Source organism: Ascaphus truei (genome assembly GCF_040206685.1).
Source record: "Ascaphus truei isolate aAscTru1 chromosome 3 unlocalized genomic scaffold, aAscTru1.hap1 SUPER_3_unloc_2, whole genome shotgun sequence".
In the NCBI taxonomy this organism is placed as follows: Eukaryota; Metazoa; Chordata; class Amphibia; order Anura; family Ascaphidae; genus Ascaphus; species Ascaphus truei.
In genome coordinates this window covers 557883-582776 of record NW_027453825.1, presented here as the reverse complement: position 1 = coordinate 582776, position 24894 = coordinate 557883, and the positions used below count along the sequence as shown (strand labels likewise).

The 24894-nt window shown below is 54.6% G+C and overlaps 1 protein-coding gene across 2 annotated transcripts in view; it reads left to right on the top strand.

The window, feature by feature from the left end:
- RHOG (ras homolog family member G) overlaps window positions 1–24894 on the top strand; it is a 98165-nt gene that overhangs the window by 24943 nt on the left and 48328 nt on the right. The window contains exons 3-5 of one of the 2 annotated variants that reach the window (XM_075580573.1): window positions 21944–22096; window positions 22182–22210; window positions 22298–22309. The gene's annotated coding sequence lies outside the window, so the exon portion shown is untranslated. Of the gene's footprint in view, window positions 1–21943; window positions 22097–22181; window positions 22211–22297; window positions 22310–22991; window positions 23011–24894 lie in introns of those variants that run through there. The other variant, XM_075580574.1, reaches the window with a different exon arrangement.

Sequence of the window (24894 nt, the reverse complement as noted above, 5' to 3'; positions counted from 1 at the left end):
GGCAGCAGAGAGCAGCGAATGCAGGGAGGAGTACAGAGGGGGAGCAGAGAATGCTGGCAGGGAGGAGGGCAGGGGGGCAGCAGAGAACAGCGAATGCTGGCAGGGAGGAGAGAAGGGGGGCAGCAGAGAACAGCGAATGCTGGGAGGAGAGCAGGAGGAGAGCAGGGGGGGGGGCAGCAGAGAACAGCGAATGCTGGGAGGAGAGCAGGAGGAGAGCAGGGGGGGGGGGCAGCAGAGAGCAGCGAATGCTGGGAAGAGAGCAGGAGGAGAGCAGGGGGGCAGCAGAGAGCAGAGAATGCAGGCAGAGAGGAGAGCAGGAGGAGAGCAGGGGGGGGCAGAGAGCAGAGAATGCAGGCAGAGAGGAGAGCAGGAGGAGAGAAGGGGGGCAGCAGAGAACAGTGAATGCTGGGAGGAGAGCAGGAGGAGAGCAGGGGGGGGGGCAGCAGAGAACAGCGAATGCTGGGAGGAGAGCAGGAGGAGAGCAGGGGGGCAGCAGAGAACAGTGAATGCTGGGAGGAGAGCAGGAGGAGAGATGGGGGGGGCAGCAGAGAGCAGAGAATGCTGGCAGGGAGGAGAGCAGGGGGGCAGCAGAGAGCAGCGAATGCTGGGAGGAGAGCAGGAGGAGAGCAGGGGGGGGCAGCAGAGAACAGCGAATGCTGGCAGGGAGGAGAGCAGGGGGGCAGCAGAGAACAGCGAATGCTGGGAGGAGAGCAGGAGGAGAGCAGGGGGGGCAGCAGAGAGTAGAGAATGCAGGGAGGAGAGAAGGGGGCAGCAGAGAGCAGCGAATGCTGGCAGGGAGGAGAGCAGGGGGGCAGCAGAGAACAGCGAATGCTGGCAGGGAGGAGAGCAGGGGGGCAGCAGAGAGCAGTGAATGCAGAGAGGAGAGAAGGGGGCAGCAGAGAGCAGCGAATGCTGGCAAGGAGGAGAGCAGGGGGGCAGCAGAGAGTAGAGAATGCAGAGAGGAGAGCAGGGGGGCAGCAGAGAGTAGAGAATGCAGGGAGGAGAGCAGGGGGGCAGAGAGGAGAGCAGGAGGAGAACAGGGGGCAGCAGAGAGTAGAGAATGCAGGGAGGAGAGAAGGGGGGCAGCAGAGAGCACCGAATGCAGGGAGGAGTACAGAGGGGGAGCAGAGAATGCTGGCAGGGAGGAGGGCAGGGGGGCAGCAGAGAGCAGAGAATGCAGGGAGGAGAGCAGGAGGAGAGCAGGGGGGGCAGCAGAGAGTAGAGAATGCAGAGAGGAGAGAAGGGGGCAGCAGAGAGCAGCGAATGCTGGCAAGGAGGAGAGCAGGGGGGCAGCAGAGAGTAGAGAATGCAGGGAGGAGAGCAGGGGGGCAGCAGAGAGCAGAGAATGCAGGGAGGAGAGCAGTGAATGCAGAGAGGAGAGCAGGAGGAGAGCAGGGGGCAGCAGAGAGTAGAGAATGCAGGGAGGAGAGAAGGGGGGCAGCAGAGAGCACCGAATGCAGGGAGGAGAGCAGGGGGGCAGCAGAGAGCAGAGAATGCAGGGAGGAGAGCAGGAGGAGAGCAGGGGGGGCAGCAGAGAGTAGAGAATGCAGAGAGGAGAGAAGGGGGCAGCAGACATCAGCGAATGCTGGCAGGGAGGAGAGCAGGGGGGCAGCAGAGAGCAGAGAATGCAGGGAGGAGAGCAGCGAATGCAGAGAGGAGAGCAGGAGGAGAACAGGGGGCAGCAGAGAGTAGAGAATGCAGGGAGGAGAGAAGGGGGGCAGCAGAGAGCAGCGAATGCTGGCAGGGAGGAGGGCAGGGGGGCAGCAGAGAGCAGAGAATGCAGGGAGGAGAGCAGGGGGCAGCAGAGAGCAAGAATGCAGAGAGGAGAGCAGGAGGAGAGCAGGGTGGGGCAGCAGAGAGTAGAGAATGCAGAGAGGAGAGCAGTGGGGCAGCAGAGAGGAGAGCAGGGGGCAGCAGAGAATGCAGGGAGGAGAGCAGGAGGAGAGCAGGGGGGCAGCAGAGAGCAGAGAATGAAGGGAGGAAAGCAGAGGGGGGAGCAGAGAATGCATTGAGGAGCGCAGGAGGAGAGCAGGAGGGGCAGCAGAGAGGAGAGCAGGGGGCAGCAGAGAGGAGAGCAGGGGGCAGCAGAGAATGCAGGGAGGAGAGCAGGAGGAGAGCAGAGGGGGCAGCAGAGAGTAGAGAATGGAGAGAGGATAGCAAGGGGAGAGCAAATATTAGAGAATGCAAGGAGGAGAGCAGGAGGGGCAGCAGAGAGCAGAGAATGCGGACAGAGAGGAGAGCAGGGGGCAGCAGAGAGCAGGGAGGAGAGCAGGGGGCAGCAGAGAGCAGAGAATGCAGGGAGGAGAGCAGGGGGCAGCAGAGAGCAGAGAATGCAGGGAGGAGAGCAGGGGGCAGCAGAGAGCAGAGAATGCAGGGAGGAGAACAGGGGGCAGCAGAGAGCAGAGAATGCAGGGAGGAGAGCAGGGGGCAGCAGAGAGCAGAGAATGCAGGGAGGAGAGCAGGGGGCAGCAGAGAGCAGAGAATGCAGGGAGGAGAGCAGGGGGGCAGCAGAGAGCAGAGAATGCAGGGAGGAGGGCAGGGGGGGGGCAGCAGAGAGCAGAGAATGCAGGGAGGAGAGCAGGGGGCAGCAGAGAGCAGTGAATGCTGGCAGGGAGGAGAGCAGGAGGATAGCAGGGTGGCAGCAGAGAGCAGAGAATGCAGACAGAGTGGAGAGCAGGGGGGCAGCAGAGAGCAGAGAATGCAGGGAGGAGAGCAGGGGGCAGCAGAGAGCAGAGAATGCAGGGAGGAGAGCAGGGGGCAGCAGAGAGCAGAGAATGCAGGGAGGAGAGCAGGGGGCAGCAGAGAGCAGAGAATGCAGGGAGGAGAGCAGGGGGCAGCAGAGAGCAGAGAATGCAGAGAGGAGGGCAGGGGGGGGGCAGCAGAGAGCAGAGAATGCAGGGAGGAGAGCAGGGGGCAGCAGAGAGCAGTGAATGCAGGGAGGAGGGCAGGGGGGGGGGCAGCAGAGAGCAGAGAATGCAGAGAGGAGGGCAGGGGGGGGGGGCAGCAGAGAGCAGAGAATGCAGGGAGGAGAGCAGGGGGCAGCAGAGAGCAGTGAATGCTGGCAGGAGGAGAGCAGGGTGGCAGCAGAGAGCAGAGAATGCAGACAGAGAGGAGAGCAGAGAATGCAGGGAGGAGAGCAGGGAGAGAGCGCGGAGCCCCAGCAGTGAGACCCGAAAGATGGCTTCCACCCCTCCCCCACCCATGTTCCACAGTGACAGTTAGGGTCAAGAATGGGGAGAGACAAAACACACACACACTTGCACACACACACTCTCTCTATAGGGATACAGACAGAACGGGGGGAGAGAGACACACACACACAGAATGTGGGGAGAGAGAGACACAGACACAGGGAGAGAGAGAGAGACAGACACAGACGGACACACACACACAGGAGAGAGAGACACAGCATGGAAAGAGAGACAGCATGTAGAGATAGAGAGAGAGACACACAGCATGGGGAGAGAGACAGCATGGGGGGGAGAGAGAGACAGCATGGAGAGAGAGACAGACACAGCATAGAGAGACAGAGACACGACATAGAGAGAGAGAGACACACACAGCACGGAGACAGAGACACAGCATAGAGAGAGAGACAGCATGGGGAGAAAGACAGAATGAGGAGAGAGACACGGCATGGAGGAGAGAGACACGGCATGGGGGAGAGACACAGCATGGAGAGAGAGACACAGCATGAAGAGAGACAAAGACACAGAATGGGGAGAGAGACACGGCATGGGGGAGACACAGCATGAGGAGTGAGAGACAGCATGGAGAGAGAGACACAGCATGGAGAGAGAGACACAGCATGGAGAGAGACAAAGACACAGAATGGGGAGAAAGGCAGACACAGAATGGGGGGGGGGGGAGAGACACAGAGAATGGGGGGTGAGACAGAGAGAATGGGGAGAGAGAGACAGAGAATAGGGGAGAGAAACACAGAATGGGGGAGAGAGACAGAGAATGGGGGAGAGACAGAGAGAATGGGGAGAGAGAGACACAGAGAATAGGGGAGAGAGACAGAGAATGGGGGAGAGAGACAGAATGGGGGAGAGAGACAGAGAATGGGGAGAGAGACAGAATGGGGGAGAGAGACAGAATGGGGGAGAGACACAGAGAATAGGGGAGAGAAATACAGAATGGGGGAGAGAGACAGAGAATGGGGGGAGAGACAGAGAGAATGGGGAGAGAGAGACACAGAGAATAGTGGAGAGAAACACAGAATGGGGAGAGACAGAATGGGGGAGAGAGACAGAATGGGGGAGAGAGACAGAATGGGGGAGAGAGACAGAATGGGGGAGAGAGACAAAATGGGAAGGGTGGAACGAGAAAGTAGGGATGGGAGGGAGAATGTAGGAACGGGGGAGAGAATGTAGGGATGGGGGAGAGAGAGAATGGAGAGATGGGGGGAGAGAGAGAATGGAGAGATGGGGGAGAGAGAGAATGGAGGGATGGGGGAGAAAATGGAGGGATGGGGGAGAGAGAATGGAGTGATGGGGGAGAGAGAATGGAGGGATGGGAGGAGAGAGAGAATGGAGAGATGGGGGGAGAGAGAGAATGGAGGGATGGGGGAGAGAGAATGGAGGGATGGGGGAGAGAGAATGGAGGGATGGGGGAGAGAGAATGGAGGGATGGGGGAGAGAGAATGGAGTGATGGGGGAGAGAGAATGGAGTGATGGGGTAGAGAGAATGGAGAGATGGGGGAGAGAGAATGGAGGGATGGGGGAGAGAGAATGGAGGGATGGGGGAGAGAGAATGGAGGGATGGGGGAGAGAGAATGGAGGGATGGGGGGGGAGAGAGAATGGAGGGATGGGAGGAGAGAGAATGGAGAGATGGGAGGAGAGAGATTGAGAGATGGGGGAGAGAGAATGGAGGGATGGGGGGGAGAGAGAATGGAGGGATGGGGGGGAGAGAGAATGGAGTGATGGGGGAGAGAGAATGGAGGGATGGGGGAGAGAGAATGGAGGGATGGGGGGGAGAGAGAATGGGGTGTGTGTGTGTGAGGGAGAAGGCGAGAGAGAGAGGGGCGGAGAGACATAAAGAAGAAGGGGCTCAGTTGGTGATGTCATTTGTTTTATAAATATATTTGTTTAATGTGTCCCGGGTTTTACTTTTACTTTTTTACTAACCTTACCTTTAAAGGTCTCCCAACAAACCAGTAAGACTGACAGCTCTTGGGGTCAGGAACTTCTTTTCCCAATGTTTCCGGTTATAACAGTAGCGTTTCCTCCCATGTTTTCTCGTGTTAATTGACCGCGTGTATTATTGCGGTGAAGCGCTGTGTATATGGGCAGCATTATATACATACATACATCTAAACTAGAACAAGACAAACACAGTTCTTCTGTTGGACAGCAGGAAACTGAAACACGGGGGGGGGCGTGCGTCGGTGAGGCCCCTAACTCTGTGATGTTATCGCCTCATTACCTACGGAAATACTGCAGCATACTGAGACGCGTTAGGTCCGTTATATCGTGCGCACGTTTGCTCCGCCGTGCGCACGCGGCACTTATAATGGGCTGTGTTAAAGTCTGACTTTGTATAGTAAAGCCGCGCGTGCGGCAGCGAGCGCTGAGCCGGCAGTGAGCGCTGAGCCGGCAGCGAGCGCTGAGCCGGCAGCGAGCGCTGAGCCGGCAGCGAGCAGCGAGCGCTGAGCCGGCAGATCGGGGAAAGACTCTGAACAGATTATTTTCGCGCTGCCGCTTGACGTCACACTATTGCCCAATCAGAGTGAGGCTGTCATTTCATTACAAGTCCGGCTCCTGCTCCGGGTAAATACCCGGGTTTTCTGTGACTGTACCGGCGTGCGCAGTAAGAGCTTGTAACCAGCCTGAAAACGGCTGCCATTGCTACTCACACAAGTAACTAAATGCCCTAACGACCCAAATTACTACACATTTGGAAGCGCTGTCGCATCCTTCGCCCCCCCCCCCCCCGCGCCCCTAATTACCCCTAATGAAAGTCAGCATGTTGTATTTTTACTTTTTTTCGTGCTACGCGTAGTTATGGTCGCCACAAAGGGTGTCGTGTGGCTGAGCGCTCGGAGTTATGGTCGCCACAAAGGGTGTCGTGTGGCTGAGCGCTCGGAGTTATGGTCGCCACAAAGGGTGTCGTATGGCTGAGCGCTCGGAGTTATGGTCGCCACAAAGGGTGTCGTGTGGCTGAGCGCTCGGAGTTATGGTCGCCACAAAGGGTGTCGTATGGCTGAGCGCTCGGAGTTATGGTCGCCACAAAGGGTGTCGTGTGGCTGAGCGCTCGGAGTTATGGTCGCCACAAAGGGTGTCGTGTGGCTGAGCGCTCGGAGTTATGGTCTCCACAAAGGGTGTCGTGTGGCTGAGCGCTCGGAGTTATGGTCGCCACAAAGGGTGTCGTGTGGCTGAGCGCTCGGAGTTATGGTCTCCACAAAGGGTGTCGTGTGGCTGAGCGCTCGGAGTTATGGTCTCCACAAAGGGTGTCGTGTGGCTGAGCGCTCGGAGTTATGGTCGCCACAAAGGGTGTCGTGTGGCTGAGCGCTCGGAGTTATGGTCGCCACAAAGGGTGTCGTGTGGCTGAGCGCTCGGAGTTATGGTCGCCACAAAAGGTGTCGTGTGGCTGAGCGCTCGGAGTTATGGTCGCCACAAAGGGTGTCGTGTGGCTGAGCGCTCGGAGTTATGGTCACCACAAAGGGTGTCGTGTGGCTGAGCGCTCGGAGTTATGGTCGCCACAAAAGGTGTCGTGTGGCTGAGCGCTCTGAGTTATGGTCGCCACAAAAGGTGTCGCGTGGCTGAGCGCTCCCCCTTTGCAACACGCATCATGGCCACGCCCATCTGTCTGTCGCTCACAGCACTGACATCTGTCGCTCACAGCACTGAACTCTATACACACAAAACGTGTGTTTCACGTGCAGCGCTCTCGCACGCGCGCAGGCGCGGCACCTATAAACCCCGCCTTACACCCCCGGAGCAGTTACATTTTGTGTGTAAACAACTAAAGTGTCACTAGAGGGCAGCACAAGACCACGGAGGTCTGACCCAGATGTAACGGTCGTTTTCAGTTTCAACCTGTAAGGGCCCAATTATACCAAACGCTGCGGGTCGGCAGCGCTATTCTGTGACATCACCCAGCGCTGCCGCACGCAGCATAGGGATTAAACCATTCTCTGTCTCTCCCCCTCATTCTCTGTCTCTCTCCCCCATTCTCTGTCTCTCTCCCCCATTCTCTGTGTCTCTCTCTCCCCCATTCTCTGTCTCTCCCCCTCATTCTCTGTCTCTCTCCCCCATTCTCTGTGTCTCTCTCTCCCCCATTCTCTGTGTCTCTCTCCCCCATTCTCTGTCTCTCTCCTCATTCTCTGTCTCTCTCCCTCATTCTCTGTCTCTCTCCCTCATTCTCTGTCTCTCTCCCTCATTCTCTGTCTCTCTCCCCCATTCTCTGTCTCTCTCCCCATTCTCTGTCTCTCTCCCTCATTCTCTGTCTCTCTCCCTCATTCTCTGTGTCTTTCTCCCCCATTCTCTGTGTCTCTCTCCCCCATTCTCTGTGTCTCTCTCCCTCATTCTCTGTGTCTCTCTCCCCCATTCTCTGTGTCTCTCTCCCCATTCTCTGTCTCTCTCCCTCATTCTCTGTGTCTCTCTCCCCCATTCTCTGTGTCTCTCTCCCTCATTCTCTGTCTCTCTCTCCCCCATTCTCTGTGTCTCTCTCCCCCATTCTCTGTGTCTCTCTCCCTCATTCTCTGTGTCTCTCTCCCCCATTCTCTGTCTCTCTCCCCCATTCTCTGTCTCTCTCCCTCATTCTCTGTCTCTCTCCCTCATTCTCTGTGTCTCTCTCCACCATTCTCTGTCTCTCTCCCCCATTCTCTGTCTCTCTCCCCCATTCTCTGTCTCTCTCCCTCATTCTCTGTGTCTCTCTCCCCCATTCTCTGTCTCTCTCCCCCATTCTCTGTCTCTCTCTCCTCATTCTCTGTCTCTCTCCCTCATTCTCTGTCTCTCTCCCCCATTCTCTGTCTCTCTCCCCCATTCTCTGTGTCTCTCTCCCCCATTCTCTGTCTCTCTCCCTCATTCTCTGTCTCTCTCCCCCATTCTCTGTCTCTCTCCCTCATTCTCTGTGTCTCTCTCCACCATTCTCTGTCTCTCTCCACCATTCTCTGTCTCTCTCCACCATTCTCTGTCTCTCTCCCTCATTCTCTGTGTCTCTCCCTCATTCTCTGTGTCTCTCTCCACCATTCTCTGTCTCTCTCCCTCATTCTCTGTGTCTCTCTCCACCATTCTCTGTCTCTCTCCCCCATTCTCTGTCTCTCTCCCTCATTCTCTGTGTCTCTCTCCACCATTCTCTGTCTCTCTCCCTCATTCTCTGTCTCTCTCCCTCATTCTCTGTGTCTTTCTCCCCCATTCTCTGTCTCTCTTCCCCATTCTCTGTCTCTCTCCCTCATTCTCTGTGTTTCTCTCCCCCATTCTCTGTCTCTCTCCCCCATTCTCTGTGTCTCTCTCCCCCATTCTCTGTCTCTCACCCCCATTCTCTGTCTCTCTCCCCCATTCTCTGTCTCTCTCCCTCATTCTCTGTGTCTCTCTCCACCATTCTCTGTCTCTCTCCACCATTCTCTGTCTCTCTCCCTCATTCTCTGTGTCTCTCCCTCATTCTCTGTGTCTCTCTCCACCATTCTCTGTCTCTCTCCCTCATTCTCTGTGTCTCTCTCCACCATTCTCTGTCTCTCTCCCCCATTCTCTGTCTCTCTCCCTCATTCTCTGTGTCTCTCTCCACCATTCTCTGTCTCTCTCCCTCATTCTCTGTCTCTCTCCCTCATTCTCTGTGTCTTTCTCCCCCATTCTCTGTCTCTCTCCCCATTCTCTGTCTCTCTCCCTCATTCTCTGTGTTTCTCTCCCCCATTCTCTGTCTCTCTCCCCCATTCTCTGTGTCTCTCTCCCCCATTCTCTGTCTCTCACCCCCATTCTCTGTCTCTCTCCCTCATTCTCTGTGTCTCTCTCCCTCATTCTCTGTCTCTCCCCCTCATTACCTATCTCTCTCCCCCATTCTCTGTGTCTCTCTCCCCCATTCTCTGTCTCTCTCCCTCATTCTCTGTCTCTCTCCCTCATTCTCTGTGTCTCTCTCCACCATTCTCTGTCTCTCTCCCCCATTCTCTGTCTCTCTCCCCCCATTCTCTGTCTCTCTCCCTCATTCTCTGTGTCTCTCTCCCCCATTCTCTGTCTCTCTCCCCCATTCTCTGTCTCTCTCTCCCTCATTCTCTGTCTCTCTCCCTCATTCTCTGTCTCTCTCCCCCATTCTCTGTCTCTCTCCCCCATTCTCTGTGTCTCTCTCCCCCATTCTCTGTCTCTCTCCCTCATTCTCTGTCTCTCTCCCCCCATTCTCTGTCTCTCTCCCTCATTCTCTGTGTCTCTCTCCACCATTCTCTGTCTCTCTCCACCATTCTCTGTCTCTCTCCCTCATTCTCTGTCTCTCTCCCCCATTCTCTGTCTCTCTCCCCCATTCTCTGTCTCTCTCCCTCATTCTCTGTGTCTTTCTCCCCCATTCTCTGTCTCTCTCCCCCATTCTCTGTCTCTCCCTCCCTCATTCTCTGTCTCTCTCCCTCATTCTCTGTCTCTCTCCCCCATTCTCTGTCTTTCTCCCCCATTCTCTGTGTCTCTCTCCCCCATTCTCTGTCTCTCTCCCTCATTCTCTGTCTCTCTCCCCCATTCTCTGTCTCTCTCCCTCATTCTCTGTGTCTCTCTCCACCATTCTCTGTCTCTCTCCACCATTCTCTGTCTCTCTCCCCCATTCTCTGTCTCTCTCCCTCATTCTCTGTCTCTCTCCCTCATTCTCTGTGTCTTTCTCCCCCATTATCTGTCTCTCTCCCCCATTCTCTGTCTCTCTCCCTCATTCTCTGTGTCTTTCTCCCCCATTCTCTGTCTCTCTCCCCCATTCTCTGTCTCTCTCTCCCTCATTCTCTCCCTCTCTCCCTCATTCTCTGTGTCTCTCTCTCTCCCTCATTCTCTGTGTCTCTCTCTCCCCCATTCTCTGTCTCTCTCCCTCATTCTCTGTGTCTCTCTCTGCCCCATTCTCTGTCTCTCTCCCTCATTCTCTGTGTCTTTCTCCCCCATTCTCTGTCTCTCTCCCCCATTCTCTGTCTCTCTCTCCCCCATTCTCTCCCTCTCTCCCTCATTCTCTGTGTCTCTCTCTCTCCCTCATTCTCTATGTCTCTCTCTCCCCCATTCTCTGTCTCTCTCCCTCATTTTCTGTCTCTCTCTCTCTCCCTCATTCTCTCTGTGTCTCTCTCCCCCATTCTCTGTCTCTCTCCCCATTCTCTGTCTCTCTCCCCCATTCTCTGTCTCTCTCCCCCATTCTCTGTGTGTCTCTCTCCCCCATTCTCTGTCTCACTCCCCCATTCTCTGTCTCTCTTCCCCATTCTCTGTCTCTCTCTCCCTCCCATTCTCTGTCTCTCTCCCCCATTCTCTGTCTTTCTCTCCCTCATTCTCTGTCTCTCTCTCCCTCATTCTATGTGTCTCTCTCTCCCTCATTCTCTGTCTCTCTCTCCCCCATTCTCTGTGTGTCTCTCTCTCCATTCTCTGTGTCTCTCTCCCCCATTCTCTGTGTCTCTCTCCCCCATTCTCTCTGTCTCTCTCCCCCATTCTCTGTCTCTCTCCCTCATTCTCTGTCTCTCTCCCTCATTCTCTGTCTCTCTCCCCCATTCTCTGTCTCTCGCCCCCATTCTCTGTGTCTCTCTACCCCATTCTCTGTGTCTCTCTCCCCCATTCTCTGTGTCTCTCTCCCCCATTCTCTGTGTCTCTCTCCCCATTCTCTGTCTCTCTCTCCCCATTCTCTGTCTCTCTCCCTCATTCTCTGTGTCTCTCTCTCCCCCATTCTCTGTCTCTCCCCCATTCTCTGTGTGTCTCTCTCCCTCATTCTCTGTGTCTCTCTCTCCCCAATCTCTGTGTCTCTCCCTCATTCTCTGTCTCTCTCCCATTCTCTCTCTCCCCCATTCTCTCCCTCTCTCTCACATTCTCTCTCTCTCCCATTCTCTCTCTCTCTCTCTCTCTCTCTCTCTCTCTTTCTCTCGCTCTCTCTCTCTCTCTCTCTCTCTCTCTCTCTCTCTCTCTCTCTCTCTCTCTCTCTTTCTCTCTCTTTGTCTCTCTCCCATTCTCTCTCTCTCCCATTCTCTCGCTCTCTCCCCCATTCTCTGTCTATCTCTTTCTCCCCCATTCTCTGTCTCTCTCTCTCTCACCCATTCTAACTCTCTCTCTCTCCCCCATTCTCTGTCTCTCTCTCCCCCATTCTAACTCTTACTCTCTCCCCCATTCTGTCTCTCTCTCTCCCCAATTCTCTGTCTCTCTCTCCCCATTCTGTCTCTCTCCCCATTCTCTGTCTCTGTCTCTCTCCCCCATTCTCTGTCTCTCTCCCCCATTCTCTGTCTCTCTCCCCCCCATTCTCTGTCTCTCTCCCCCCCATTCTCTCTCTCCCCCATTCTATGTCTCTCTCTCCCCCATTCTCTGTCTCTGTCCCTCTCCCCATTCTCTGTCTCTCTCCCCCCCATTCTCTCTCTCCCCCATTCTCTGTCTCTCTCTCCCCATTCTCTCTCTCCCCCATTCTCTGTCTCTCTCCCCCCCATTCTCTCTCTCCCCCATTCTATGTCTCTCTCTCCCCCATTCTCTGTCTCTGCCCCTCTCCCCATTCTCTGTCTCTCTCCCCCCCATTCTCTCTCTCCCCCATTCTCTGTCTCTCCCCCCCCATTCTCTCTCTCCCCCCATTCTCTCTCTCTGTCTCTCCCCCTTCTCTGTCTCTCTCTCACCCCTTCACTGTCTCTCTCCCCCATTCTCTGTCTCTCCCCACCCTTTCTCTGTCTCTCTCCCTCCCCCATTCTCTGTCTCTCCCCCCCCATTCTCTGTCTCTCTCCCTCCCCCATTCTCTGTCTCTCTCCATCCCCATTCTCTGTCTCTCTCCCCCCCATTCTCTGTCTCTGTCTTTCCCCCATTCTCTGTCTCTGTGTCTCTCTCCCCAATCTGTGTCTGTCCCTCTCCCCATTCTGTGTCTGTCTCTACCCATTCTGTCTGTCCCTCTCCCCATTCTGTCTGTCCCTCTCCCCATTCTGTGTCTGTCCCTCCCCCCATTCTGTGTCTGTCCCTCTCCCCATTCTGTGTCTCTCTCTCCCCATTCTGTCTGTCCCTCTCCCCATTCTGTGTCTGTCCCTCTCCCCATTCTGTGTCTGTCCCTCTCCCCATTCTGTGTCTGTCCCTCTCCTCATTCTTTGTCTGTCCCTCTCCCCATTCTGTGTCTGTCCCTCTCCCCATTCGGTGTCTGTCCCTCTCCCCATTCGGTGTCTGTCCCTCTCCCCATTCGGTGTTTGTCTCCCTCCCCATTCAGTGTCTGTCCCTCTCCCCATTCTGTGTCTGTCCCTCTCCCCATTCTGTGTCTGTCCCTCTCCCTATTCGGTGTCTGTCCCTCTTCCCATTCGGTGTCTGTCCCTCTCCCCATTCGGTGTGTCTGTCCCTCTCCCCATTCTGTGTCTGTCCCTCTCCCCATTCTGTGTCTGTCCCTCTCCCCATTCTGTGTCTGTCCCTCTCCCCATTCGGTGTCTGTCCCTCTCCCCATTCGGTGTCTGTCCCTCTCCCCATTCGGTGTCTGTCCCTCTCCCCATTCGGTGTCTGTCCCTCTCCCCATTCGGTGTCTGTCCCTCTCCCCATTCGGTGTGTGTCTCTTTCTCCCCATGCTGTGCTCTCTCCCCATGCTGTGTCTCTCTCTCCCCATGCTGTGTCTCTCTCTCCCCATGCTGTGTCTCTCTCTCCCATGCTCTCTCTCTCTCCCCATGCTGTGTCACTCTCTCTCCCAATGCTGTGTCACTCTCTCTCCCAATGCTGTGTCACTCTCTCTCCCCTATATTGCGTCACTCTCTCTCCCCCATTCTGTCTCTCTCTCCCCTTGCTGTGTCACTCGCTCCCACTCCCCCATGCTGTGTCACTTTCTCTCCCCATGCTGTGTCACTCTCTCCCCATGCTGTGTCTCTCTCTCCCCCCATGCTGTGTCTCTCTCTCTCCCCATACAGTGTCGCTCTCTCTCCCCATGCTGTGTCACTCTCTCCCCATGCTGTGTGTCTCTCTCTCACCATACTGTGTCTCTCTCTCCCCATGCTGTGTCGCTCTCTCTCCCCATGCTGTGTCGCTCTCTCTCCCCATGCTGTGTCACTCTCTCTCCCCATTCTGTGTCACTCTCTCTCCCCATGCTGTGTCACTCTCTCCCCATGCTGTCTCTCTCTATCCCCATGCTGTGTCACTTTCTCTCCCCATGCTGTGTCTCTCTCTATCCCCATGCTGTGTCTCTCTCTATCCCCATGCTGTGTCACTGTCACGATGACACCAACTTTTATCAACACATTTATATTTCTGGGTACTTGATTGAACAGAACAAGTTGCAAAATAAATTGTGATTTATTTCCTTAATAGACAAACACACGACATCTGCAGAATACACTTGAAAACTACACTTACTGGAATAAGGGAATAAAAGAAATTGTCCTTAGAAACAAAAGAAATTGTCCTCTGCTTGCAAGCGCAAGAAATGCAGCCTTGGTTTTAAAAATCCTGTGGTTATGTTGTTATTAACCCCTTCACTCCTGGACTGGTTGCTGCTGTGCTGGAACAAAGTCTGGCATCTTTACATCATGGATCAAAATTCAGGAATCACCTTGGGGATACCTGGAAAGCCACAGTTATCTTTAACATGTGGATCCAATCCCCTCGTGGGAACAAAAAAAACCACGAATAGCCAAGTTACCCACAGTTCATAAGACTGGTCAAAAGGGCTGTCCGGTGGGCAGGCGCATGGTTCTGGTTGACGCCCATGCCACTTAGCATACCTGGGCTACACCCATAACTTGGTGACACTGTGTCTGGTTTCTGACTCAAAGGTGTCACTAGCCTGACATCTGCTGTGCATCAGTATGCCAGTATTGTATACATTATGGGTCTCTGGGTCTTTTCATAATTGACACTCTTTTAGACACGGGGACTCTAAATCTTTGAGAGCCTTTTGAGGCTCCGTCATAAAAATAACTACAGCCCTTTGAGGCTTGGTCATAAAAATAACTACAGCTCATTCACCCATATCACAGCTGGATGTCCAAGTAATTCCTGCTTGGATTTACAAAAAAAATACCTCCTGCCTTACATTTAAGATCTGCCATCATGTGTCGGTTAGAGGGTATGGCAAGCAATGCATCTTGTCTTTTACCCTCGCAGACAGGGAATGGCCTGCAAATGGGGAATAAAAATGGCGGGGACAGGGCAACAACAGTAATGCATAGCAAATCAGGTATTAACCCTTTCCTCCTCGTAACAGTCACTCTCTCTCCCCATGCTGTGTCTCTCTCTCCCATGCTGTGTCTCTCTGTCCCCCCATGCTGTGTGTCTCTCTCCCCATGCTGTGTCCCTCTCTATCCCCATGCTGTGTCTCTCCCCCCCATGCTGTGTCACTCTCTCTCCCTATGCTGTGTCTCTCTCTATCCCCATGCTGTGTCTCTCTCCCCCCATGCTGTCTCTCTCTCCCCCATGATGTGTCTCTCCCCTCATGATGTGTCTCTCCCCTCATGATGTCTCTCCCCCCATGCTGTGTCTCTCCCCCTATGCTGTGTCTCTCCACCTATACTGTGTCTCTCCCCCTATGCTGTGTCTCTCCCCCATGATGTGTCTCTCCCCCTATGCTGTGTCACTCTCTATCACCATGCGGTGTCACTGTATCCCCATGCTGTATCTATCTTTCCCCATGCTGTGTCTCTCTCCTATGCTGTCTCTCTCTCCCCCCCATGCTGTGTCACTCTCCTCCCATGCTGTGTCACTCTCTCTCTGCCCATGCTGTGTCACTCTCTCTATCCCCATGCTGTATCTACTCTTTCCCCATGCTGTGTCTCTCTCCCATGCTGTCTCTCTTTCTCCCCCCATGCTGTGTCACTCTCTCTCTCCTCCCATGCTCCGGCAGGACGGTCCCTACAGACGCTCGGCAGGGTGGCCTCTACGGTTCCTCAGCCAGGGCGATCCCTATGGATCCTCCGGCAGAGCGGTCCCTACGCATCCTCCGGCAGGACGGTTGTGATGGTAGGGGGTTGCCAGCCTGCATTAATAAGAGTCACACCTGACTGGCTGCCTCTAGAAACCGTATGTCAAGGGCTGAAGTGTCAGCTCTTGGGTCTAGTTGTGCACCCTAATGTATTCTGCTTTATTTCTGCCCCCATTTTACGGTCCCCTCCAGGAATGTAAGCTACGGATGCCGGGTGTAGTTAGGATACCTGTTAGGAAATAGCTGCAGGACAGGGACTTTGGGAGCAGGCGGTTAAGGTGAACATTGCGGAGCAACTAGGGTTAAAAAGTGTATTAAGCATTGCTGACCGGGGCAGCCGGTAGTACTGTCATGTTACCCACAAATAGTGTAGAATTTGCAGGTACCCGTCTGTACAAAAGGACTAGGTGGGCTATGGGGGTCCCATGTAAAGTAAAGCAAGAACCTGACCTGTTTGTGGGCTTTACCTGTTCCCCTTGTCCCACAAACATGAAACTCCGGGAGTGCACGTTTTAGGTGGGATATTTTGGGTGGAAATGTATTCCTTTTGTTTGCAGGAGTTCGGGGACGAAGTTACCGATGGTCCAGTAATTCTCCCCGGCGTGCAGGCAGGATTTGCGGGTACGCGAGGAGAATTACACCGGGGCTCTCCAGTGTCCCCCAGAATCCTGGTTTTCGCACCCAAGTATCCCAGACCCTTTTCGCTCACAGGTATAAGGTTCCCCAAGGTCTATACTTTGCTAAAGTATGTTTTATAGTGTTTTATACTGTATGTATAAATGTCTATGCAGTCAGCCTGGGCATTTACATAGGTGCCAGGATGTCTGCATAGACATTGAAGTTCAAAGGAGGAAGGAGGTCCAGAGAACAGGGGGCACCCCACTGGGGCCCCTTTGTGACTGCCGGGCCCAGTGGAGCCTGCCCAGCGGGTGGGATATGCATTAGCCGGGGGAAGTTGCTGCTATTGGGCGCGTTTCCCATTGGCTAATTCATATTTCCCACCCACCTGGTTTTCAAGCCGTCTTGGCACGCCCCCTCCTCTGACATCAGCAGCCAGATTGGTAGCTCTGATTGGTAGCTAGTCCCTGTTCCATGTTAGACATAGGACACCAAGGTCTATGTAAAGGACTGCCCCAGTCAGAGCTCTCGCTCCCCCTCTCTCCTTCTTCCCCACTCTCTCCGGCAGGGCGGTCCCTATGGATCCTCCGGCAGGCTGGTCCCTACGGATCCTCCGGCAGGCTGGTCCCTACGGATCCTCCGGCAGGCTGGTCCCTAGGGATCCTCTGGCAGGGTGGTCCCTATGGATCCTCTGGCAGGGTGGTCCCACGGATCCTCCGGTAGGGCTGTGCCTACGGATCTCAGGCAGGGCGATCCCTACGGATCCTCTGGCAGGCTGGTCCCTACGGATCCTCTGGTAGAGTGGTCCCACGGATCCTCCGGTAGGGCTGTGCCTACGGATCTCAGGCAGGGCGATCCCTACGGATCCTCCGGTAGGGCAGTCCGTACGGATCCTCCGGTAGGGCTGTCCCTACGCATCTCAGACTGGGCGGTCCCTATGGATCCTCCGGTAGGGCAGTCCGTACGGATCCTCCGGTAGGGCTGTCCCTACGCATCTCAGGCAGGGCGGTCCTATGGATTCTCAGCCCGGGCGGTCCCTACGGATTCTGAGCTCGGGTGGTCCCTATGGATCCTCTGGCAGGGCAGTCCCAACAGATTTCAGGTAGGGCCGTCCCTACATATTCTCAGCCCTACGGTGGATTAGGTTTTTGTCTGACAGGCTCTCCCCTATTTAGAGTCCTCGATGGAAATAAAAACGTTCTCTATTCCAACGTAATTAAAGCAGCCAGACTTTTACTCAAGCCTTACACCTGCTTTACCGACCAAAGTTTCTGAATGTCTCTCTGCGATATCATTCTGAATGGCCCTCCGACGCCTTAAGCTCAACATGGCTAAAACAGAGCTCCTCATACTTCCTCCCAAACCTGGCCCTACTACCTCCTTCCACATTACTGTTGGAACTATGATCATTCACCCAGTTGCCCAAGCACGCTGCCTAGGGGTCACACTCGACTCCTCTCTCACATTCTTTTCTCACATTCAAAACGTTTCTCAAAACCTGTCGCTTTTTCCTCCGCAATATTACAAAGATTCGCCCTTTCCTCTGTTGCTCGACTGCTAAAACTCTGACTCAGGCCCTCATTCTCTCCCGTCTTGATTACTGTAACCTCCTGCTGTCCGGCCTTCCTGCCTCTCACCTGTCTCGCCTACAATCTATCCTAAATGCTGCTGCCAGAATCACTCTACTCTTTCCTAGATCTGTCTCAGCGTCTCCCCTCCTGAAATCCCTCTCCCGGCTTCCTATCAAATCCCGCATCTCACACTCCATTCTTCTCCTCACTTTTAAAGCTTTACACTCTTCTGCCCCTCCTTACATCTCAGCCCTAATGTCTCATTATGCACCACCCCGACTCTTGCGTTCTGCTCAAGGTGTCCCGCCTTAAACCTTTGTCACTGACTGCCCCGCACCTCTGGAATGCCCTTCCCCTCAATACCCGACTAGCACCCTCTCTACCCACCTTAAGACACACCTGCTTAACGAAGCATATGAGTAGCTCCGTGGCTGATACTATACACATGATGCATAAAGCTTGGCCCCCTGCAGACGCACTTACCAGAACTCCCTCCTACTGTCTCTGTACGTTCTCCCTACCTACCAATTAGACTGTAAGCTCCTCGAGGCAGGGACTCCTCTTCCTTAATGTTACTTTTATGTCTGAAGCACTTATTCCCACAATGTGTTATTTGTATTATGTGTTATTTATATGATTGTCCCGTGTATTACTGCTGTGACGCGCTGTGTACACTAATGGCGCTATGTAAATAGAGAACAATGAATAGCAAAGCTGCACACCAATTATATGATATGGGCTTTAGATACAAAGGGGGTAGAGAGAAGACATCCTTGAGCAGAACGCAAAAGTCAGACAGGTGTATGTACAGTGAGATATTAGGGTGAGATGCAAGGAGGGGCAGAGGATGATATAGTGAGATATTAGGGTGAGATGTAAGGACGGGCAGAGGAGGATATAGTGAGATATTAGGGTGAGATGTAAGGAGGGGCAGATGAGGGTATAGTGAGATATTAGGGTGAGATGTGAGGAGGGCAGAGGAGGGTATTGTGAGATGTGAGGAGGGGCAGAGGAGGGTGTAGTGAGATATTAGGGTGAGATGTAAGGAGGGGCAGGGGGTATAGTGAGAAATAAGGGGGAGATGTAAGGAGGGGCAAGGGAGGGTATAGTGAGATATTAGGGTGAGATGTAAGGAGGGACAGAGGGGGGTATAGTGAGATGTAAGGATGGGCAGAGGGGGGTATATTGAGATGTAAGGTGGGGCAGAGGAGGGTATAGTGAGATATTAGGGTGAGATGTAAGGAGGGACAGAGGGGGGTATAGTGAGATGTAAGGAGGGGCAGAGGGGGGTATATTGAGATGTAAGGAGGGGCAGAGGAGGGTATAGTGAGATATTAGGGTGAGATGTAAGGAGGGACAGAGGGGGGTATAGTGAGATGTAAGGAGGGGCAGAGGGGGTATATTGAGATGTAAGGAGGGGCAGAGGAGGGTATAGTGAGATATTAAGGTGAGATGTAAGGAGGGACAGAGGAGGGTATAGTGAGATATTAGGGTGAGATGTAAGGAGGGGCAGAGGAGGGTATAGTGAGATATTAGGGTGAGATGTAAGGAGGGGCAGAGGAGGGTATAGTGAGATATTAGGGTGAGATGTAAGGAGGGGCAGAGGAGGGTAAAGTGAGATATTAAGGTGAGATGTAAGGAGGGGCAGAGGGGGGTATAGTGCGCTATTAGGGGGAGATGTAAGGAGGGGCAAAGGGGGGTATAGTGAGATATTAGGGTGAGATGTAAGGAGGGGCAGAGGAGGGTATAGTGAGATATTAAGGTGAGATGTAAGGAGGGGCAGAGGAGGGTATAGTGAGATATTAGGGTGAGATGTAAGGAGGGGCAGAGGAGGGTATAGTGAGATATTAGGGTGAGATGTAAGGAGGGGCAGAGGAGGGTATAGTGAGATATTAAGGTGAGATGTAAGGAGGGGCAGAGGAGGGTAAAGTGAGATATTAAGGTGAGATGTAAGGAGGGGCAGAGGGGGGTATAGTGCGCTATTAGGGGGAGATGTAAGGAGGGGCAAAGGGGGGTATAGTGAGATATTAGGGTGAGATGTAAGGAGGGACAGAGGGGGGTATAGTGAGATGTAAGGAGGGGCAGAGGGGGTATAGTGAGATGTAAGGAGGGGCAGAGGGGGTATAGTGAGATGTAAGGAGGGGCAGAGGGGGGTATATTGAGATGTAAGGAGGGGCAGAGCAATTAATAGCCTTAAATGTGAAGAGAATTGCTGTTCTCTTTTATGTACTACATATCTGTGACTAGCGCTCAGTTAACCCCTTCCCTGCTGGACGGGCCGCTGCACATCGCAGAGTAGCTGCTAATATCCTTGGTACTTTATTTGTCCCAGAAACGAGCTGCTAGCATTTTACGCATTTATTTTTACCTGCGCCCCAATATTTCAGTTTGTGTGTCAGCTTGAGACACAAAAACAGGACAAAGACGCCCGTGGGGTCACCGACACGTCACCTCGCTTTCTATTGCTAGTAGAGAGGCCGACCTTGCGTGTCTTTTTGTATCCGCTGGGCAATGTCATTGGCACCGAAGGGGTTAAAGGCCTGTGTGGGACCAAGCCACTTTGAGCTGAAGTTTGTCATTGGAACAGTATTGGAAAGTAATTGTGAGCAGCAGGCGTCACCCGATGCACAATGTATGCACAATATATGCACAATATATGCACAATATATGCACAATATATTACCACGCGGAGCGTGACACATTCCGACTCCTTTCTGTGTTATCATTTCGGGGACCTTCGCTGGGGCGCCCCCATTCTCACAGAGCCTCCCCCCCCCCAAACATCTGCCCCAGTTGCCCCATTGACAAGTTGTTACTAAGCTTATGTTGTGCTGATTTGTAGAGTCAGGTGGTTGCTGGGACCTGTGGTTCTCTGCTCCCCAGTTACTCAGTGCTGAGCAGTGTCACAGTTGTGTCAGTGATGATTGTGTTGATGTGCTGAGCAGTGTCACAGTTGTGTCAGTGATGATTGTGTTGATGTGTTGTGCTGAGCAGTGTCACAGTTGTGTCAGTGATGATTGTGTTGATGTGTTGTTGTGCTGAGGAGTGTCACAGTTGTGTCAGTGATGATTGTGTTGATGTGCTGAGCAGTGTCACAGTTGTGTCAGTGATGATTGTGTTGATGTGTTGTGCTGAGCAGTGTCACATTTGTGTCAGTGATGATTGTATTGATGTGCTGAGCAGTGTCACAGTTGTGTCAGTGATGATTGTGTTGATGTGTTGTGCTGAGCAGTGTCACAGTTGTGTCAGTGATGATTGTGTTGATGTGTTGTGCTGAGCAGTGTCACAGTTGTGTCAGTGATGATTGTGTTGATGTGTTGTTGTGCTGAGGAGTGTCACAGTTGTGTCAGTGATGATTGTGTTGATGTGCTGAGCAGTGTCACAGTTGTGTCAGTGATGATTGTGTTGATGTGTTGTGCTGAGCAGTGTCACATTTGTGTCAGTAATGATTGTGTTGATGTGTTGTGCTGAGCAGTGTCACAGTTGTGTCACTGATGATTGTGTTGATGTGTTGTGTTGAGCAGTGTCACAGTTGTGTCAGTGATGATTGTGTTGATGTGTTGTGCTGAGCAGTGTGACAGTTGTGTCAGTGATGAGTGTGTTGATGTGTTGTGCTGAGCAGTGTCACAGTTGTGTCAGTGATGATTGTGTTGATGTGTTGTGCTGAGCAGTGTCACAGTTGTGTCAGTGATGATTGTGTTGATGTGTTGTGTTGAGCAGTGTCACAGTTGTGTCAGTGATGATTGTGTTGATGTGTTGTGCTGAGCAGTGTCACAGTTGTGTCAGTGATGATTGTGTTGATGTGCTGTGTTGAGCAGTGTCACAGTTGTGTCAGTGATGATTGTGTTGATGTGCTGTGTTGAGCAGTGTCACAGTTGTGCCAGTGATGATTGTGTTGATGTGCTGAGCAGTGTCACAGTTGTGTCAGTGATGATTGTGTTGATGTGTTGTGCTGAGCAGTGTCACAGTTGTGTCAGTGATGATTGTGTTGATGTGCTGCGCAGTGTCACAGTTGTGTCAGTGATGATTGTGTTGATGTGCTGCGCAGTGTCAAAGTTGTGTCAGTGATGATTGTGTTGTTGTGCTGAGCAGTGTCACAGTTGTGTCAGTGATGATTGTATTGATGTGCTGAGCAGTGTCACAGTTGTGTCAGTGATGATTGTGTTGATGTGTTGTGCTGAGCAGTGTCACAGTTGTGTCAGTGATGATTGTGTTGATGTGATGTGCTGCGCAGTGTCACAGTTGTGTCAGTGATGATTGTGTTGTTGTGCTGAGCAGTGTCACAGTTGTGTCAGTGATGATTGTATTGATGTGCTGAGCAGTGTCACAGTTGTGTCAGTGATGATTGTGTTGATGTGTTGTGCTGAGCAGTGTCACAGTTGTGTCAGTGATGATTGTGTTGATGTGTTGTGCTGAGCAGTGTCACAGTTGTGTCAGTGATGATTGTGTTGATGTGTTGTGCTGCGCAGTGTCACAGTTGTGTCAGTGATGATTGTGTTGTTGTGCTGAGCAGTGTCACAGTTGTGTCAGTGATGATTGTGTTGTTGTGCTGCGCAGTGTCACAGTTGTGTCAGTGATGATTGTGTTGATGTGCTGCGCAGTGTCACAGTTGTGTCAGTGATGATTGTGTTGTTGTGCTGGGCAGGCAGGGGGAGTACAGTCAGTGAGAATGAGCAGCAGCTGAGTTTGTGAAGCTGGTAACTTGTCTCCTGACTTCCTCTTCTCCTCTCACTTCCTCCTGCTGTAGTGAAGCAGCTAAGTCTGTGACTCTCCCCCAGCCAGAAACGCCCTGCACACATCTCCAGCAAGCACCCCATCTGCAGTAAGCACCCAGTGTGCACACATCTCCAGCAGGCACCCATCTCCAGCAAGCACCCAGTGTGCACCCCATCTGCAGCAAGCACCCAGTGTGCACCCATCTCCAGCAGGCACCCAGTGTGCACACATCTCCAGCAAGCACCCAGTGTGCACCCCATCTCCAGCAGGCACCCAGTGTGCACCCATCTGCAGCACACACCCAGTGTGCACCCCATCTGCAGCACACACCCAGTGTGCACCCCATCTGCAGCAGACACCCAGTGTGCACCCCATCTCCAGCACAGGGATATGAGCGGTGAGTGCTGCCTGGGGACCCCCAGGTCTCAGCCTGGGGGGGTGGCGGGATGCTGCTGGCAGGGGAGAAGGGTGCTGGGTTAGGGGAGAAGGGTGCTGTGTTAGGGGAGAAGGGTGCTGGGTTAGGGAGAAGGGTGCTGTGTTAGGGGAGAAGGGTGCGGGTTAGGGGAGAAGGGTGCTGTGTTAGGGGAGAAGGGTGCTGGGTTAGGGGAGAAGGGTGCTGTGTTAGGGGAGAAGGGTGGTGGGTTAGGGGAGAAGGGTGCTGTGTTAGGGGAGAAGGTGCTGGGTTAGGGGAAGAAGGGTGCTGTGTTAGGGGAGAAGGGTGCTGGGTTAGGGGAGAAGGGTGCTGGGTTAGGGAGAAGGGTGGTGGGTTAGGGGAGAAGGGTGCTGTGTTAGGGGAGAAGGGTGCTGGGTTAGGGGAGAAGGGTGCTGGGTTAGGGGAGAAGGGTGCTGGGTTAGGGGAGAAGGGTGGTGGGTTAGGGGGAGAAGGGTGCTGGGTTAGGGGAGAAGGGTGCTGGGTTAGGGAGGGTGTCTGTGGGTTAGGGAGGGTGTCTGAGCACGGAGAACACTAGTGGGAAGGTATTTGCATTGGGGTGGCAGGGGGGAAAGTTTAATTTGCATGGGGAACATTGGGGCAGTGCCTGGTTTGAGGGGGGCAGTCAGCCTTGGCAAAGGGTTGAGGGAACACATTGTTTGCAAGCGGTAAGAGATTCAGCTCTGCGTACTGGGGGTCTTTGTATTTATGTGTATGGGGTTCAGAAAGGTGTTCTGTGGCTTTGTGAATAGAGGACCCCCCCTCTATGCATGGGGTGCGGGGAGAAGCTCTATGCTTTGGGTGGGACAGGGACGCCCAATGTTTGGGTTTCCCTCCGTCCCATGTCCCCCTCCCTGCTACGTGCGCGGTGAGAATATGTCTATAACGCCCAGTGCCGGTCGTTAGCCGGAGAAAGTCACCGGAGGAGACCGGTGCACAGTGTCCCACCTCTCTCTAACCTCCCATCCGCTGAATCACAGGATAATCACCCTGATACATCCCGGGACGCCTGGGTGTCTGGGGAACACTCACAGGATGTGTAATATTCACTTGCTATGTAGCAGTGACATGGGAGTGTACGCGGCGCTGTGCAGAACCTTTTCAGGGACGACTCCAATTCCATTTGGGGGATTAAGGTACCTGGGGATAAATTGACAGACGGGGTGAGCTGATACTGGGGCGGGGAACTTGGTTGATCCTGGATTCATTGTGAGAGGTTGGGGGCTCTGGGTGGCAGGGTGGAGGTTGTGGTGCTCTGGGTGGCAGGGGTGGGAGGTTGTGGTGCTCTGCGGGGCAGGGGTGGGAGGTTGTGGTGCTCTGGTTGGGAGGTTGGGGTGCTCTGCGGGCAGGGGTGGGAGGTTGGGGTGCTCTGCGGGGCAGGAGTGAGAGGTTGGTGTGCTCTGCGGGGCAGGGGCGGGAGGTTGGGTGCTCTGCGGGGCAGGGGTGGGAGGTTGGGGTGCTCTGCGGGGCAGGGGTGGGAGGTTGGGGTGCTCTGCGGGGCAGGAGTGAGAGGTTGGTGTGCTCTGCGGGGCAGGAGTGAGAGGTTGGTGTGCTCTGCGTGGCAGGTGGCGGAGGTTGGGTGCTCTGCAGGGCAGGGGTGGGAGGTTGGGGTGCTCTGCGTGGCAGGGGTGGGAGGTTGGGGTGCTCTGCGTGGCAGGGGGTGGGAGGGAGGCTCTGCGTGGGAGGTTGGGGAGGCTCTGTGTGGCAGGTTGAGGTGCTCTGCGGGGCAGGGGTGGGAGTTGGGTGCTCTGCGGGGCAGGGGTGGGAGGGAGGCTCTGCGTGGGAGGGAGGGGAGGCTCTGCGTGGGGTGGGAGGGAGGGGAGGCTTTGCGTGGCAGGGGTGGGAGGGAGGCTCTGCGTGGGGTGGGAGGGAGGGGAGGCTTTGCGTGGCAGGGGTGGGAGGGAGGGGAGGCTTTGCGTGGCAGGGGTGGGAGGGAGGGGAGGCTTTGCGTGGCAGGGGTGGGAGGGAGGCTCTGCGTGGGGTGGGGAGGGGAGGGGAGGCTTTGGGTGGAGGGAGGGGAGGCTCGGGGTGGGAGGGAGGCTCTGCGTGGGGGTGGGAGGGAGGGAGGCTCGGGGTGGGAGGGAGGCTCTGCGTGGGGTGGGAGGGAGGTGAGGCTCTGCGTGGGGTGGGAGGGAGGCTCTGCGTGGGGTGGGAGGGAGGCTCTGCGTGGGTGGGAGGGAGGGGAGGCTCTGCGTGGGGTGGGAGGGAGGGGAGGCTCTGCGTGGGGTGGGAGGGAGGCTCTGCGTGGCAGGGGTGGGAGGGAGGGGGAGGCTCGGGGTGGGAGGGAGGCTCTGCGTGGGGTGGGAGGGAGGGGAGGCTCTGCGTGGCAGGGGTGGGAGGGAGGGGAGGCTCGGGGTGGGAGGGAGGCTCTGCGTGGGGTGGGAGGGAGGCTCTGTCCGAGACTTCACACCACCTGCAGCCAGAGTCACTAACGCTCAGAAATGCAGCGACGTAACGAGGAAACGATGGAGTCTGTAACAGGAGATCAGCGCTGTGAGCCCCAGCCTGCTCCCTGCGCGTTTCCTGTTCCCTGCGCGTTTCTGCTCCTGCGC